This window comes from Heptranchias perlo, chromosome 26 (genome assembly GCF_035084215.1).
Source record: "Heptranchias perlo isolate sHepPer1 chromosome 26, sHepPer1.hap1, whole genome shotgun sequence".
In the NCBI taxonomy this organism is placed as follows: Eukaryota; Metazoa; Chordata; class Chondrichthyes; order Hexanchiformes; family Hexanchidae; genus Heptranchias; species Heptranchias perlo.
The window spans coordinates 26555460-26568705 of NC_090350.1; the positions used below are offsets into that span (position 1 = coordinate 26555460).

Sequence of the window (13246 nt, forward strand, 5' to 3'; positions counted from 1 at the left end):
GTCCTAAAACAATTTAGTTTTCAGCAGCAAGGGAAACCAGTACTCACTCAGTCAGAAATAACCACATACAGTGATGGACTTGGTTTAATTTCCAAATTTAACCAAATACCTGGTTAGACAATAGGTACCACCTCTGCCTGTTTCATGCAAGTGATAGATTACAACTGGAGCTGACCGTAAATCTCATCATACCATTAGCAAATCTGTACCAGATAAATCAGGTCATGTTACAATACCAGATTCAATGTACTCTCCGTATTCTTTATGCTGACTACTATGGAATATCCTGAATAAATGTTAGTCAGAGCACCATGTTAAGTGTTTGGAGTTTGTTTATTCAGCATGATTAGAAATAGTTTTTTTTTAATTAAATGAAATGATATTTTATTGATGAGTATTTTAAAAAATGCAAGTTCAGTGAAGTGAGACATAAAAGATGGGTGAACCTAAAAGATCCCTTGACACCATTTCAAGTAGAGCAGGGGAATACACCTGGGGCTCGAATTTAGCAGGCCTGCGAGTTCCCAGCGGGTGGTCCTCCGGGAGCGTGGTCAACACGCTCGGCGAAATTAGTGGGTTGCCCGCGCGATCGTAGCAGGCAACACACTAATTGGATTCAATTACCTGCTCCTCCGGGGTCCACGGCGCTGGCCTGCGCGTCGGTCGGGCTGCGCATGCGCAGTACGATCTGTCAGCTGGAGGCTCTCTAGTTAAAGGGGCAGTCCTCCACTGACAGATGCTGCAACCAATGGAACAAATTGCAGCATGGAGCAGCCCAGGGGGAAGGCTGCTCCCAGTTTAATGATGCCTCACCCCAGGTATCATCAGATGGGGTGAGGAGGAGGGGGAGGACACAGATCTTCCCCCCGGCGGGCGGGAGGAAGCGGCCTGCCTCTGCCACCAAGAAGACCTGGCTCGAGGTGGCAGAGGGGGTCACCTGCGCCACCAACATATGGCCCACCTGCTTACAGTGCAGGAGGCGCTGCAATGACCGCAGTAGGTCAGCCGCAGTGAGAACACGAAGTCTTTCCCCTACACTCCGTCTGCCACAACACTGCCCCCACCCCACATCTCCTTTGGCACTGCCAACACTATTCTGTAATATCACCCTTCATACCCACTCAAACCCCATCCTCATCTTACCTCCACCTACTCACCTCGCCAGTACTCATCCTGCCACTAACACGCAACCCAATCCTCATACAATCTCATTGCTCCATCCCATACTCACCCTCTCGTGCATCTCCCTCACGGCCAGCCTCACTCAACCTGCCACCACCTGTGCTGCAGCCACAGGGCATGCATCACATATGTGCAGTAGCAGCGTAAGGCAAACGTGTCGTGAGCATGAAGGGGGTGCACAAGGGTGTCTGAGGGTTTGTCATGGGTGTTACCTATATTGAATTTCAGAGCAACAAACAGCACACATGATATTGACACCACCACTGCCATGTCTCCGCGAATCCTGTCCGTTGTGTCCAATAATGCCCGCTCCTGGGTATCACTATGAGGACCCACCACTGATGCCACCCATCGTGTTACTGCAGAGTAGGTGCAGGTGTATTTGCAGGGCTCATCCGCGCAGACGACTGAGAGACATCGGCGGTGTAGCCGGCTGCACCCTGGAAGGATGCGGAGGAGAAGGTGTGGAGGGCAGTGGTGACTTTGACAGCGACAGGTAAGCAGTTGGTGCTGGGGCCAGCCAGGAGCAGCTCGGCATGAAAGAGCCTGCCGATCTCCACGACTACATGTCGAGCGAATCTGCGCCTCCCTGTGCACTGCTGCCCGGAGAGGTCCGGGGAGCTGCGCCTCGGTCTGTGGACCCTGTGGCGAGGGTAGTGCCCTCTGCGATGCGTCTCTCTCTGCGGTAGCCCTCCCTCCTGCTGTGCAGGTGGGCGTGCAACAACACCGTGTTGGGGGGATCCACGTCTCTGCGGCGGACGGCGTGGACTGCGAGGCTGCTGGGGCTGGTCATGCTCTTCGTCCTCCGAGGGTGTCCACACACCACCCATCTGGCAGGTGTTGGTCTGAGGGGTTGTGCAGGGTAGGTGGGTGGTTCCTCGGACTGGGGCTGCGGTTTCGTGTCGGTCTGTCCTCTGGCTTGGCGGGGGGTGGTGGGCGGCAGGGGTTGCCCTATGTGACGCGGTGGCCTCCTGCGTGGGTGAGGGCTCTCCCCCGTGGAGTGCACCTTGGCACCTGCCACAGGCTGCTGGCTGCAACACGCCTGGTTGGAGAGAGACTGTTTCCCCCAGTGTGTGAAGCTCACTGCCTTGAACCTAAAATCCCACACTTCCTTTTTTGACAGCTGCTTCAGCTCATTAACTGACCTCAACAAGCAAGTTAAGTACTCTCAAGTGGAACCCCGCTGGCTTTAATTGCCTGCAGGATTCCCACCAGCGGGACTTGCGCGCGCAGCCCCACACGTCAGCGCGGTACCCGGAAGTGGCCGGGATTTCGTCGCGATCCGGTCACGTGACCGGATATCGGGATTTTCCGGGCCCCCCCGCTGGAAACCCGCCGGAAACCCGACGCCAAAATCGAGCCCCTGGTGTCCTAGCTAACATTTATCCTTCAACCAAGACCAACAAAACCAAATCTAATTATTTATCTCATTGCTTTTTGTGGGATTTTGCTGTATGCAAATTGGCTTTGAATTTCCCTACATTACAACAGTAACTACAGTTCAAAAGTACTTAATTGGCTAGGAAGCACTTTGGGGCATCAGAAGGAAACAGAAAGCACTACGGAAATGTAGGTTCCTTCTTTGTTTCACACAGCACTTCGTGTAGAATTGAACTATTTCTGCTAACATACATCCAATGAAGACATGGTCAAAATTCAAATGTTGAGGATTAAAAGTTGTGACACTGGTTTGAGAATCCATTATTATTCCATTTAAGCTCTGGGCTACCCAAGATGCCGCTGTGGTACATATTGATTCATTTCAGATAACATTATCCTTCTTATCTTTGACAAAACAGAACTAGAGCTCGACTGTTACAATTGAAGATTTTTAATGATGGTATCCTGAAGGAATAAACTTGTTTTTTTAAAAAAAGTTTTCTAGCCTTTAAAATGAAGTACAGTGACCTCTATACCAAGGACATCACACTGCTAGTAAAAGCCAACTCCCTGCTGGGACCTCAATAAAATTATACAGGCGTGCAGCCAGTGCTATTCATCGGCTGTAAGCCTGTTCGGGGGGGGGGGGGGGGGTGGGGGGTGGCGGAAAAACAGGAAATTAGACTTCTCTGCTGTCACTTGAAGGCAGCCAACACCTCTTAAAAGGGGAGGTGTACTCTGGCTGCACACAGGTTCTCCGATACCACATCAGAGTGGTCCAGGGGGTGGATAGGAGGAGAGATCCTGTTGCACCCAAGGGCAGAAAGCGCTCCAGGCAACACCACCACCAGCGGGAAGAGGTTGCAGAGGTGTTCATTGCCAGGAGCTTAGCTCCTAGGACAATGCCCAAAGAATTTCAATGACCTCACCAGAGTTGTCAAGATAAGAATACTGCTCCATTACTCTCTGCTCACACCTCCAGCCTCACTACTGTCTATAGTCCCTTCCCCTGCTTACCTTCACTCTCCTACAATCACTGCACCACACCTTCTTCTCCTCATACTCTCACATTCACCACTATTGCAACCTTCACTTCCCCACACCTCACATCTTACACACTGCATATAAATTATTCCACCATGGCAGACACAATCTCTAAAAGCATCAAGACTGTCACTAACAATCCTTCTTTCTTGCAGGAGTAACATTCTCAGAATCATAGAAAATTTACGGCACAGAAGGAGGCCATTTGGCCCATTGTGTCCGCGCTGGCTGAGAAACGAGCCACCCAGCCTAATCCCACTTTCCCGCATTTGGTCCATAGCCCTGCAGGTCACAGCTCTTCAGGTGCACATCCAGGTATTCTTTTTTATTAAATGAGTTCAGAGTTTCTGTTTCTACCACCCTCTCGGGCAGTGAGTTCCAGACCCCCACCACCCTCTGGGTGAAAAAAAAAAAATCCTCATTTCCACTCTAATCCTTCTACCAATCACTTTAAATCTATGCCTCCTGGTTATTGGCCCCTCCGCTAAAGGAAATAGGTCCTTCCTATCCACTCTATCTAATTTGTACAACTCAATCAAATCACCCCTCAGCCTCCTCTATTCTCAGCCTATCCGATCTGTTCTCAGCTAAAATTCTCCAGTCCTGGCAACATCCTCGTAAATCTCCTCTGCACCCTCTCTAGTACAATTACATCCTTCCTGTAATGTGGTGACCAGAACTGTAAGCTGTACTCAAGCTGTGGCCTAACTAGCGTCTTATACAGCTTCAGCATAACATCCCTGCTTTTATATTCAATGCCTCGACTAATAAAGGAAAGTATTCCATATGCCTTCTTAACCACTTTATCCACCTGTCCTGCTACCTTCAGGGATCTTTGGATATGCACTCCAAGGTCCCTCACTTCCTCTACACCTCTCAGTATCCTCCCTTTCATTGTGTACTCCCTTGCCTTGTTTGCTCTCCCCAAATGCATTACCTCACACTTCTCCGGATTGAACTCCATTTGCCACTTTTCTGCCTATCTACCCTGTCCATTGATATCTTCCTGCAGCCTACAGCTTTCCACCTCAACCACACGGTCTATCTTTGTGTCATCTGCAAATCTCTTAATCATGCCCCCTACGTTTCTGTGCCAAGAGGCTGCCACCGGAAGAGGCTGAGCCCGACTGCATGCCCTCTCCCCAGTGGAAAAAACGTGCTGGCCATCACAGGTAGGGGAAGAGTCATGGCCGTGGTTAGTGGAATGCTGGAGGAGACATTGCGCAGCGGTTCTTCACCCCTTATTTTCTTTTTTCCCTTCTTACTATCTCACCCTACACACTCTACATGACGAACTGCAGCTGCTTTCACCAGCCATTTCTTCCTTTGCTCTGCCTTCACACTAAATGCTAACCCTTGCCCCTCTCTTTCACGTCAGGTGCTGAAGATGTGGTGATACCTACGCCACTTCAGGAAGAGGAGGCTGGTCTTCCTGAAGATGCACAGTCATTCGATCCGACCCTAGCAAGCACCACTTCAGAGACCAGCTCCATGCATACTTGAGGCTGGGCTAGAGGAGGGGTCTTCAAGAAATGAATCACTGGCCTCAAGTGTACAGGAGCTAGGACATGACAGGTGCCAGCTCACCAGGGGGCGAAATTGCATACTAGCTCTAGTGCTCACTGAGGGCCCAGGCTACCGAAGTAGGCTGATGGGCATACATTTGGATATTCTAGGTGCACCCAGGAAGTCTGCCAGTGAGCTTGTACACAGTGGTTCATAGCATGGAGGAGTCCAGCTCCCACTTGTGTCGAGGCTTCGCACGGCGCACGGAGACCATTCTAGCCAACATGGACTGAGCGCTCAGTTCCATGAACACGACAGTGGCACCCACAATGGTGGAACCTCTGGTGACCACTTCCATGGCAGCAGTTCGCACAGCTGCCATCTTGGCTCCGAGGACCACTGATGGCACGGGCATGAAAAATGTCACATCACTCTTTCACACTGTTCTCGCACAGAGCCGTAGGAGTGCTTGGATGCAGTCCTAGGAGAGGGACCTTAGCTCCATGGGAGAGGCACCTGTTCACCCACTCCACAGTGCCCTTGTTAGTGCTATGCGGCAAGCTGAGCCAGACTGCCACAGCCCAAGCCAAGATGCTGCATTCTGCAGTTGAGCCCTCAAGGTCCAGAGCTGCTCGAGTTCATCCATCACAGCCATTTGAAGTGCCCTCGATGGAAGCTCAGCAGCCTTCTATCTTCCAAAGTGTAGCCACTGAGGAAACACTTCGTAGGAGCACTCATAAGTAAACAAGCACGCAAGAAAAGCAATAAGGTTGATTCTTAATTATTTCGCTATTAGATGGAGATGTAATTGAGTTGTTTGCTAAATTTGTTTATTGTTCTGGATTTGGTGCTGATGTTTATATCTGTAGTGAAGTAAGGGCAAGACCCATAAGGCTGGATTGAAGGAAAACAATCGGATGGTGGTAGTGAGGATGGTGGTGATAAGGATTTCAGGACTGTTGATGTATTGGGGATAGGAGGGATGGTTCACATAAAGCGTTCTTGGATATTAGCTGCTCTCAGGAGCTCTGGCAGCTAGTGGTCAATGTTGCTCATGCTTTTTCTCCTCTTCATGCTCCTCCTGCCCAGGTGGTGGTTAACGGCTGGTCCCTCATGATGGCAAAGTCGTGGAGAATGCAGCAGATAACCACAAATCTGGGTACCCGCTCAGGGCTGTACTGCAAAGCTCCTTTTGAACTGTCTAGTCAGCGGAAGTGTTGCTTGAGCACGCCGACTGTCTGCTCGATGATGCTTCTGGTGGCAGCATGGCCAGCTCTGCCCAGGTTCCTGGCAGGTGTTATGAGCTAGGTCTGATGGGGATAACCCTTGTTGCCCACTAGCTAGTCTGTAATCTGATAACCAGGTAGGAACAAAGGCAGCACAGATGACGAAGAATAAATGATGCTGCCAGGAATCCGAGCACAGACCTGCATAATGTGCAGCCTGTGTTTGCAAATAAGCTGGCTGAAAAACGTAATGAAGTTAAACCAGCAGCCTAAGTGGACAAAACAACTAACGTACATGTAGTGGGCGAGCCCTTTGAATAGCATTGCTGAAGGGTCCTTCCTGCATCAAGCATATGACCCTTATTTAAATATTTCAATGATCCTCGATGCCTATGGAGCAACTCGATCCAATATGGACTCTGGCGTGGAATGAACTCATGTGTGCGCCTGCGATATTGGATGCTTAGATTCACATTTTGCGCCTGAAAAACGGGCTCAACGCCAATGATTTTCTAGGCCCATGTTTATACAGAAAATTTAAAGCTCCTGTGTATCAAACAAAGCTGCAATGAAATGAAAAACCACTACTTGTATCTGACAGCTTAGCTTCCTCATCGTTTTACTAAGCTATGGTGATTCATTCCATCAACCTCAACTCACAGCTGCTAAGTCAGTCAGTTTAAACACTTCACCCAGCAATTTTACTTCATTACTTCTCTTGTCCCAGAACATATAGTGACCTCAATTTCACTCCTGCATTTTAAAAAAATGTAAATGATACATTAAATTTTAATTGATGTAAAATTTTTATTGTTAACTGAAGTGTTTTTGAATAGTAAGTGCTGTTTACCACAGTAGTTATTTTTCCTCTACAAAAGCACAGCTGGTGATTTGACACAAAATACAAACATATTTTTTGTTGCATTGAGGGAATTCACTCCACAATGATGATGTGTAATAAACAGAGCTCCAAAATAGATGATCTATCGTGGTACTGATGTGACATGGGATCTTTAGCAGTCACAACCCTCTGGATTCACCTGCAACAGTGCTGGTTTTGAGGATACATCACTATAGGGTTTCAAAAATATTTTTTTGTCAGATGTGTTACTACATTTTGTGCTTCCGTTTGTCAGTTTGTTTATTTCGAGATATCACATTCAACTGTTCAGCAGCCTCAGCCTATGCTTGGGGATTCATGGTAAACCCAAATTAACATCAGTAGATAGTCATTAAAATCAATGCTGCATTAACAATCATGTTATTTGAAATGTATGTTAATGCTGCTCCTTCAGACTGCCAGATACAGTCTCAAGGGACTGGATGGCACAGCAGTTTAAAAAAAGTCTTCACCTTAAAACCAGGATTCAAATATACATGATTAATTGGAATAAAAGTATCTCCACTCTCTTCTGACAATAAGGATCTACATGAGTTTGGGCAGTAACAGTCCAGATCATTGCGGTCAATTCACAGCACAAACCTGCTGATTGAATGGTTGTTAAATGAGACAACCAAAGATGCCACAAGGATAGCTACTGCAGCAAGTGAACAATTCATTCTAGTGTAGTGAGGACTGCTTTGCTGAGCTTAGAAGGAAAGCACGTCGGTAGAATAGTAGCATAACATTAAGGAATGGTGGATTTTATTGCCAGTGCTTGCTGCTTGACAATTTTAAACCACCAGTTCAGTGGCCATTTCCTAACATTTCTTGAAGGCTTCAGTAAACATTAAAAAAAAGGCAGCCACTGTATTGTTGTTAGGTAAAACTGACAACCAACAGCAATTTCAAAAAACCCAGCTGGGCTTGTGAAAAACAGCTGCAGGGGGTGGGGGATGGGTGGGAAAGTCCCTAGATGCATTCAGAAAGCATTTCAAAATATTACCTACCTTTAGTCAGATGTGATGAAGCATTTGTTGGAGTCTTTCATATATTGGCAAAATATAAAATGTGTTTTGCTATAATAAATATTTGCACCTTGTGGACAGCTGGTTAAAGAACTGTGATAGACAAGTGGAAAAAAAAGTTTAATTTTCTTTAGGCATCATGTAAAATTCCTCAAAGAATCGGAGAATGTCTCAATGGGACAATGTCCGTTTCTCTCCATAATTAGCAAGATTGCAGGTTTGAAAAGGGCAGTTTCTAAGAATGTAATTTGGTCAGGGGGTCAATTACCGTGAAAAACAGCCATTTTCACAATTCACTAAGGGTACTTCAAGGAAAATAAAGAAATGACACTGCTGAGCAGCTTCCAATACAACTATGGTACTGCTGAAGAAAATTGATAGGGCTGATTTTCATCTGCCTATATAAAGCAGGTCTGAATAGTTAAGAACTGGTGCTAATCATGAATTTTAGTTATACATTTTCTGGGGCCGTTCATCTTCAGAATTATTCACAGATCCAGGTGCAGGGAGCACACTATTGACAGGAATGGAAAATTGCATGTAAACAAAGTTACGAAAAGGATGGGATCAATTAAAAAGGGAAGGATTACAATAGAGGGACAAAAACTCAAAGCTTTTAGAAAGGTTCAAAAGGCAGCTAAATCCATTAGAAGCCTTTGCCAAGGCCAAAGAGGCCTGGGATTAAGAAACTCCAGGACACAGCTAACTGACATGGTCACTGGCTGTTCCAGCCCCATGGTGCACCTTAGCAGCAGGTGTCCTAGCAGATGGCACAGCTTTGCATGTGGCTTTCTGCTGACCTAGACTCAAGACTAATCCCCACAGTTGTTGTTGGGTAGATGCAACTATTCTCTTAACAATGGTTGGTGACATCTTGATAGGTGCAGCCAAACAAGTTTTGGTGGTTGATATTCTACCTGAAATGCCTTCTTTCATGTCGTGCCATGTAAAGCATGACATACTGTGATTGGGGTACTTCTGAAGAACCATGCAGCATGGCTGTTAATCAGGCTTTCACATGTATCTGTGCTATTGGGCCTGCTGTCATAAGCTCCTTCGAAGTTGGAGCCTCCACATGCACTGCTTATCTGCTAAAGTGAGGTTATGTTACCCCTACCTGCAGATGCTGGTACCCAGGTGAGCACGGTGCACCACTTGTGCAGTTTGACATCCTTGGCAAGCTCGGTGGTCGGTGGTCCTGCTCTTCTTCCAAGCAACTGAAATAGGGATTGCCATTGATGCCAGTAATAGTGCTGGGGGAAAAAAAACAATTCCCACAAAGGCTCATGTAAACTGAAGTGTCAGGAGAGGGGGAAAAAAAAATAGAAAAAAAGACCAGAAATGAACTCAAAATTACTCAGTCCTTTTTATCCAGACCTTTAAATATACCTTCCCTACACTCCTCATTGCCTAGCAAGCTTGGAGCCCCATTTATATGAGACACCCATAGAAGTGGCATAGACCTGGCATATAGACTACAAAAATGACAAGCATCATCATAATGGCATTCACATCATTAATATATTACAATGATTTCAAGTGGAAGCTTCTTCTGAACACCAGTTTAGCTCCCTGAAAATGCAGGTCATGCACAAAAGAGGTGGAGACCCAGTGTTATGGGTCTTCACCACTTTCTCCTGTCCATAACACCACTTCAACTGGTGCCCATGGAGAATTAGACAGAAAAATTGATCCCGATATGTCCAGATCATGTTTGCATTTTGGCACAATTTATGACTGACAACATTTTCTGGTGAATACAATCTCACCAAATTTTCTTAAATACATGAGCCTAAATAAATGTCTTTTTTGGTCAAGTTTGCCTTTATACAACAGTAATTGGAAAAAAAAACATGTACAAGCTAGTTTGAAGATCCTTGGAAAAGAGAGTTTATAGTGGGTTATTTGTGCTAACAAGCATGGAGGAGCATGCGAGCATCTTAAACTAGCATAATTCACTCTCCTAGCTTCAGCCATACACAAAATGTTAGTCAAAATGGTGGATATCTGTTACTGAGAATAATCTAACATTATTTTCATTTGCAAACTCTGCGTGCCTGAAGCCAGGAGACGGCATGGGGTGGAGATAGGTGAGGAAGGAAATTGTGCTTAAATTGAATCCTGTCCAATGTACATTATCCTCTAGAAACTTTTAGATATTTGAACTTTTGTTCGAGGGCCAGATTATTGTGTCAAAAGGGAATGCAATAAATGCAGAGGCAGAAGACGTTCAATAAGGCACCTTACAAGAGGCTTATTAGAAAAATTCAAGTGTATGATCAAAGAGAAAACGTAGCAGCATGAATAGAAAGTTGGTTGACAGACAGGAAACAAAGTTAAATAAATTGGTGTTGTTCAGATTGGAAATGATATATTCAGAGAGGTCAGTGTCGGGTCTCCTTTTGTTCTCAGTATATATAGATAATTTGGATAGGGGCATAGGAAGCATAATTTCAAAATTCAGCAACAACTCAGAAGTTTGGCAATCAGTGAGAGGGACTGTAAAAAAAAAAAACTTCAGGAAGGTGGACTGGTTAGTAAAATAGGCAGACAGGTGGCAAATGCAATTTAATGTGGATAAGGTAATACATTTTCAGATTAAAAACAAGGAATGGGAATATACACTGAATGGGAAGATGCTGAAAAGGTGTGACTGAATAGAAAGATTTAGGAATTCAAACACAGAATGAATGCAAGTATGTAAAGCCATTATAAAAGGCAACAGCATTTTGGCATTTATAGATAAGGGCATAGTGTATGAGAGTAGAGAAGTAATGATCAATTTTATAAAACTTTGATTAAGACATAGTTTGGAGGAGAGTGCACAGTCTTGGGCACCCCATTATAGAATACTAAAGCCATAGACAGCATGCAAAGTGGATATACCAGAATGATGGGCATTCTGAATAGAGATACTAGAACTATTTCCACTAGAGCAGACAAGTCTGCAAAGATATAATAAAAGGTTTTTAAAATTCTGATGGAGCGAATGGGGAAAGGCTCAGGAGTCAGTGTCGAGGGGTCATCAATTTAAAATTTCCTGGAACTTGTTTGACCACCTTTGGGGGTCGGAGATGAATTTCCCAGCTCCCCCCCCCCCAAATTGGCCTAAGGAATGTTTGGCTCTTCCAGAAGATTGCATGGCTTGTGGGTCAGGAACTGGATGGGTTTGATGATGTGCAGAAGTCACATCATGACTGTATTGATGGACCTGTCTTTTCCTGTCATTCATTTTTGTATGTTCATAAAATTGTTACCAAAAGAATGAGGAAAGAGGTTAGGAGAAATTTCATTACACAGTGGGTTGTTGCAGCTTGGAATGCTTTGCCACAGGGAATGATTGAGGCAAAGACAATTGCATTATTTAAGGAAAAATTGGATAAATATTTGAAGCAAGGAAAGATACAAGGCTATGGGGAGAGATCAAGGCAATAGTGCTAGTTTTGGATTCTTCTAGCTCGGGCATAATGGGACAAATGGCCTTCTGTTTTGTAAACATCAATGATATGATTTTCTAGTGCACAGGGCATTATTCTGGAAACCAGATTTTGGTGATAGCATAAATGACAGAAGAGGAGGGATCAATGAAGTGTCTAGATGAGTTGGAATGCAGTGGAGGATATGAAGCTCTTGTGGATTGAAACGAGTATCTAAGGTGAGCCAACTCAAATTTCTGCAAGAAGCCACCTATAATGGACTATCTATACCTGACACCACATCAGAATAACATTAAATTCAAAAAATTAAAAAAGATATCAACAGCTGATTAATGGGATGATGTACAAGAGCATTATTGGCTATGGTTTTACCAACAGGGAAAGTCATTAAAGGGACTTGGAAAACTCCCTTCTATCCGTGTCCCCCAGCACCCTTTTATGATCCAGCTCTGGCCTTGCACACCCCTCCCCCATCCCATCCCACCATTGGTGGAAGAGCAATCAGCCATCTCAGCTCTAGTCTCTGGAACTCCCTGTCTAAATGTCTAAACGTCTCTACCTTCCGCTTTTCATAAAACTTCTCAAAACCCATATTTTTGGCCAAGCTTCCACTCATTTGTCCTAACTCCTGCACAATAGCTCAGTGTTCACTCCTTTAATCCCATTATCTATTTTCCCTCCCCATTCCTTTGAGACTATTTCTATATTAAAAAGTGCTACATAAAATGCAAGTTGTTATATGGGGCTCGAGTCTCAGGAGGCATCATTTTTATAACGGAAGCCATACTTTCAGTGCTTGCCCCATCACCCCACACTATGCCGAAGGTACATTAAAATGGTGAAGGCTGTAATTCAGACTGAGGGTGCAGAAAATCCTATACGAGGGACACATTAAGTTGGTGTCTGCAGGAGAAAAGATGAAGCATGGCCTGTTGGGGAGAAGTGGTGTAAGGCGAGGGATGTCAAAGGATAATTGCAATCTGAAATGGAAGGATGGTATTGTAAAATGATGCCATTGGACGTGGACTGCAGGTAATTCTGGGCACCTCACTTAGAGTCTTCATTATACATACTGCAACTGTGAGTAGGCAACAGAATACCATGGTTCAGAAGGTTTGCAAGGATTTGAAATTAATTTAACGTAGGATACATCGATGATGTGACAGTGCTGTTGTGGCCCTGCCACTTTGACAGGTTCTGGGATGGGTCAAAGTCTTCATGATAAGTGGTGTTCAGCTGACGATCAGGAGAAAGGGGGCTCTCCAAGCCATTTGGAGTGTCGTTCCCTGTTCATAAAAACATAGCCAGTCCATGCTCGCATAAATCCTCTCATCAAATCGATTGTTGATATCTTTATAAATAGTTTCTTGTTCAATATTCTTGTTCTTCTGCTTTGATGCCTTCGCTATTTAAATGCCACCCACCCCCCCAACCCCAAATAATCTAAGAAATACGGCACATGTACAAAGCACCAGGCATGAGATTGCATTTATTTAACTTAGAACATTTACAGATTAAAAATGGTACCTCATTGCCATTAGATAGCTAAAGTTATGATGCAAA

The 13246-nt window shown here is 45.1% G+C and overlaps 1 protein-coding gene and 1 long non-coding RNA gene across 3 annotated transcripts in view; one reads left to right on the forward strand and one right to left on the reverse strand.

Moving 5' to 3' along the window:
- LOC137342595 (uncharacterized) overlaps positions 1–13246 on the reverse strand; it is a 38316-nt gene that overhangs the window by 24450 nt on the left and 620 nt on the right. The window contains exons 2-3 of one of the 2 annotated variants that reach the window (XR_010967296.1): positions 9364–9499; positions 8257–8339 (exon numbers count right to left, since the gene is read on the reverse strand). The gene's annotated coding sequence lies outside the window, so the exon portion shown is untranslated. Of the gene's footprint in view, positions 1–8256; positions 8340–9363; positions 9500–13246 lie in introns of those variants that run through there. The other variant, XM_068006593.1, reaches the window with a different exon arrangement.
- LOC137342597 (uncharacterized) overlaps positions 1–13246 on the forward strand; it is a 63268-nt gene that overhangs the window by 17054 nt on the left and 32968 nt on the right. The window lies entirely within an intron of this gene.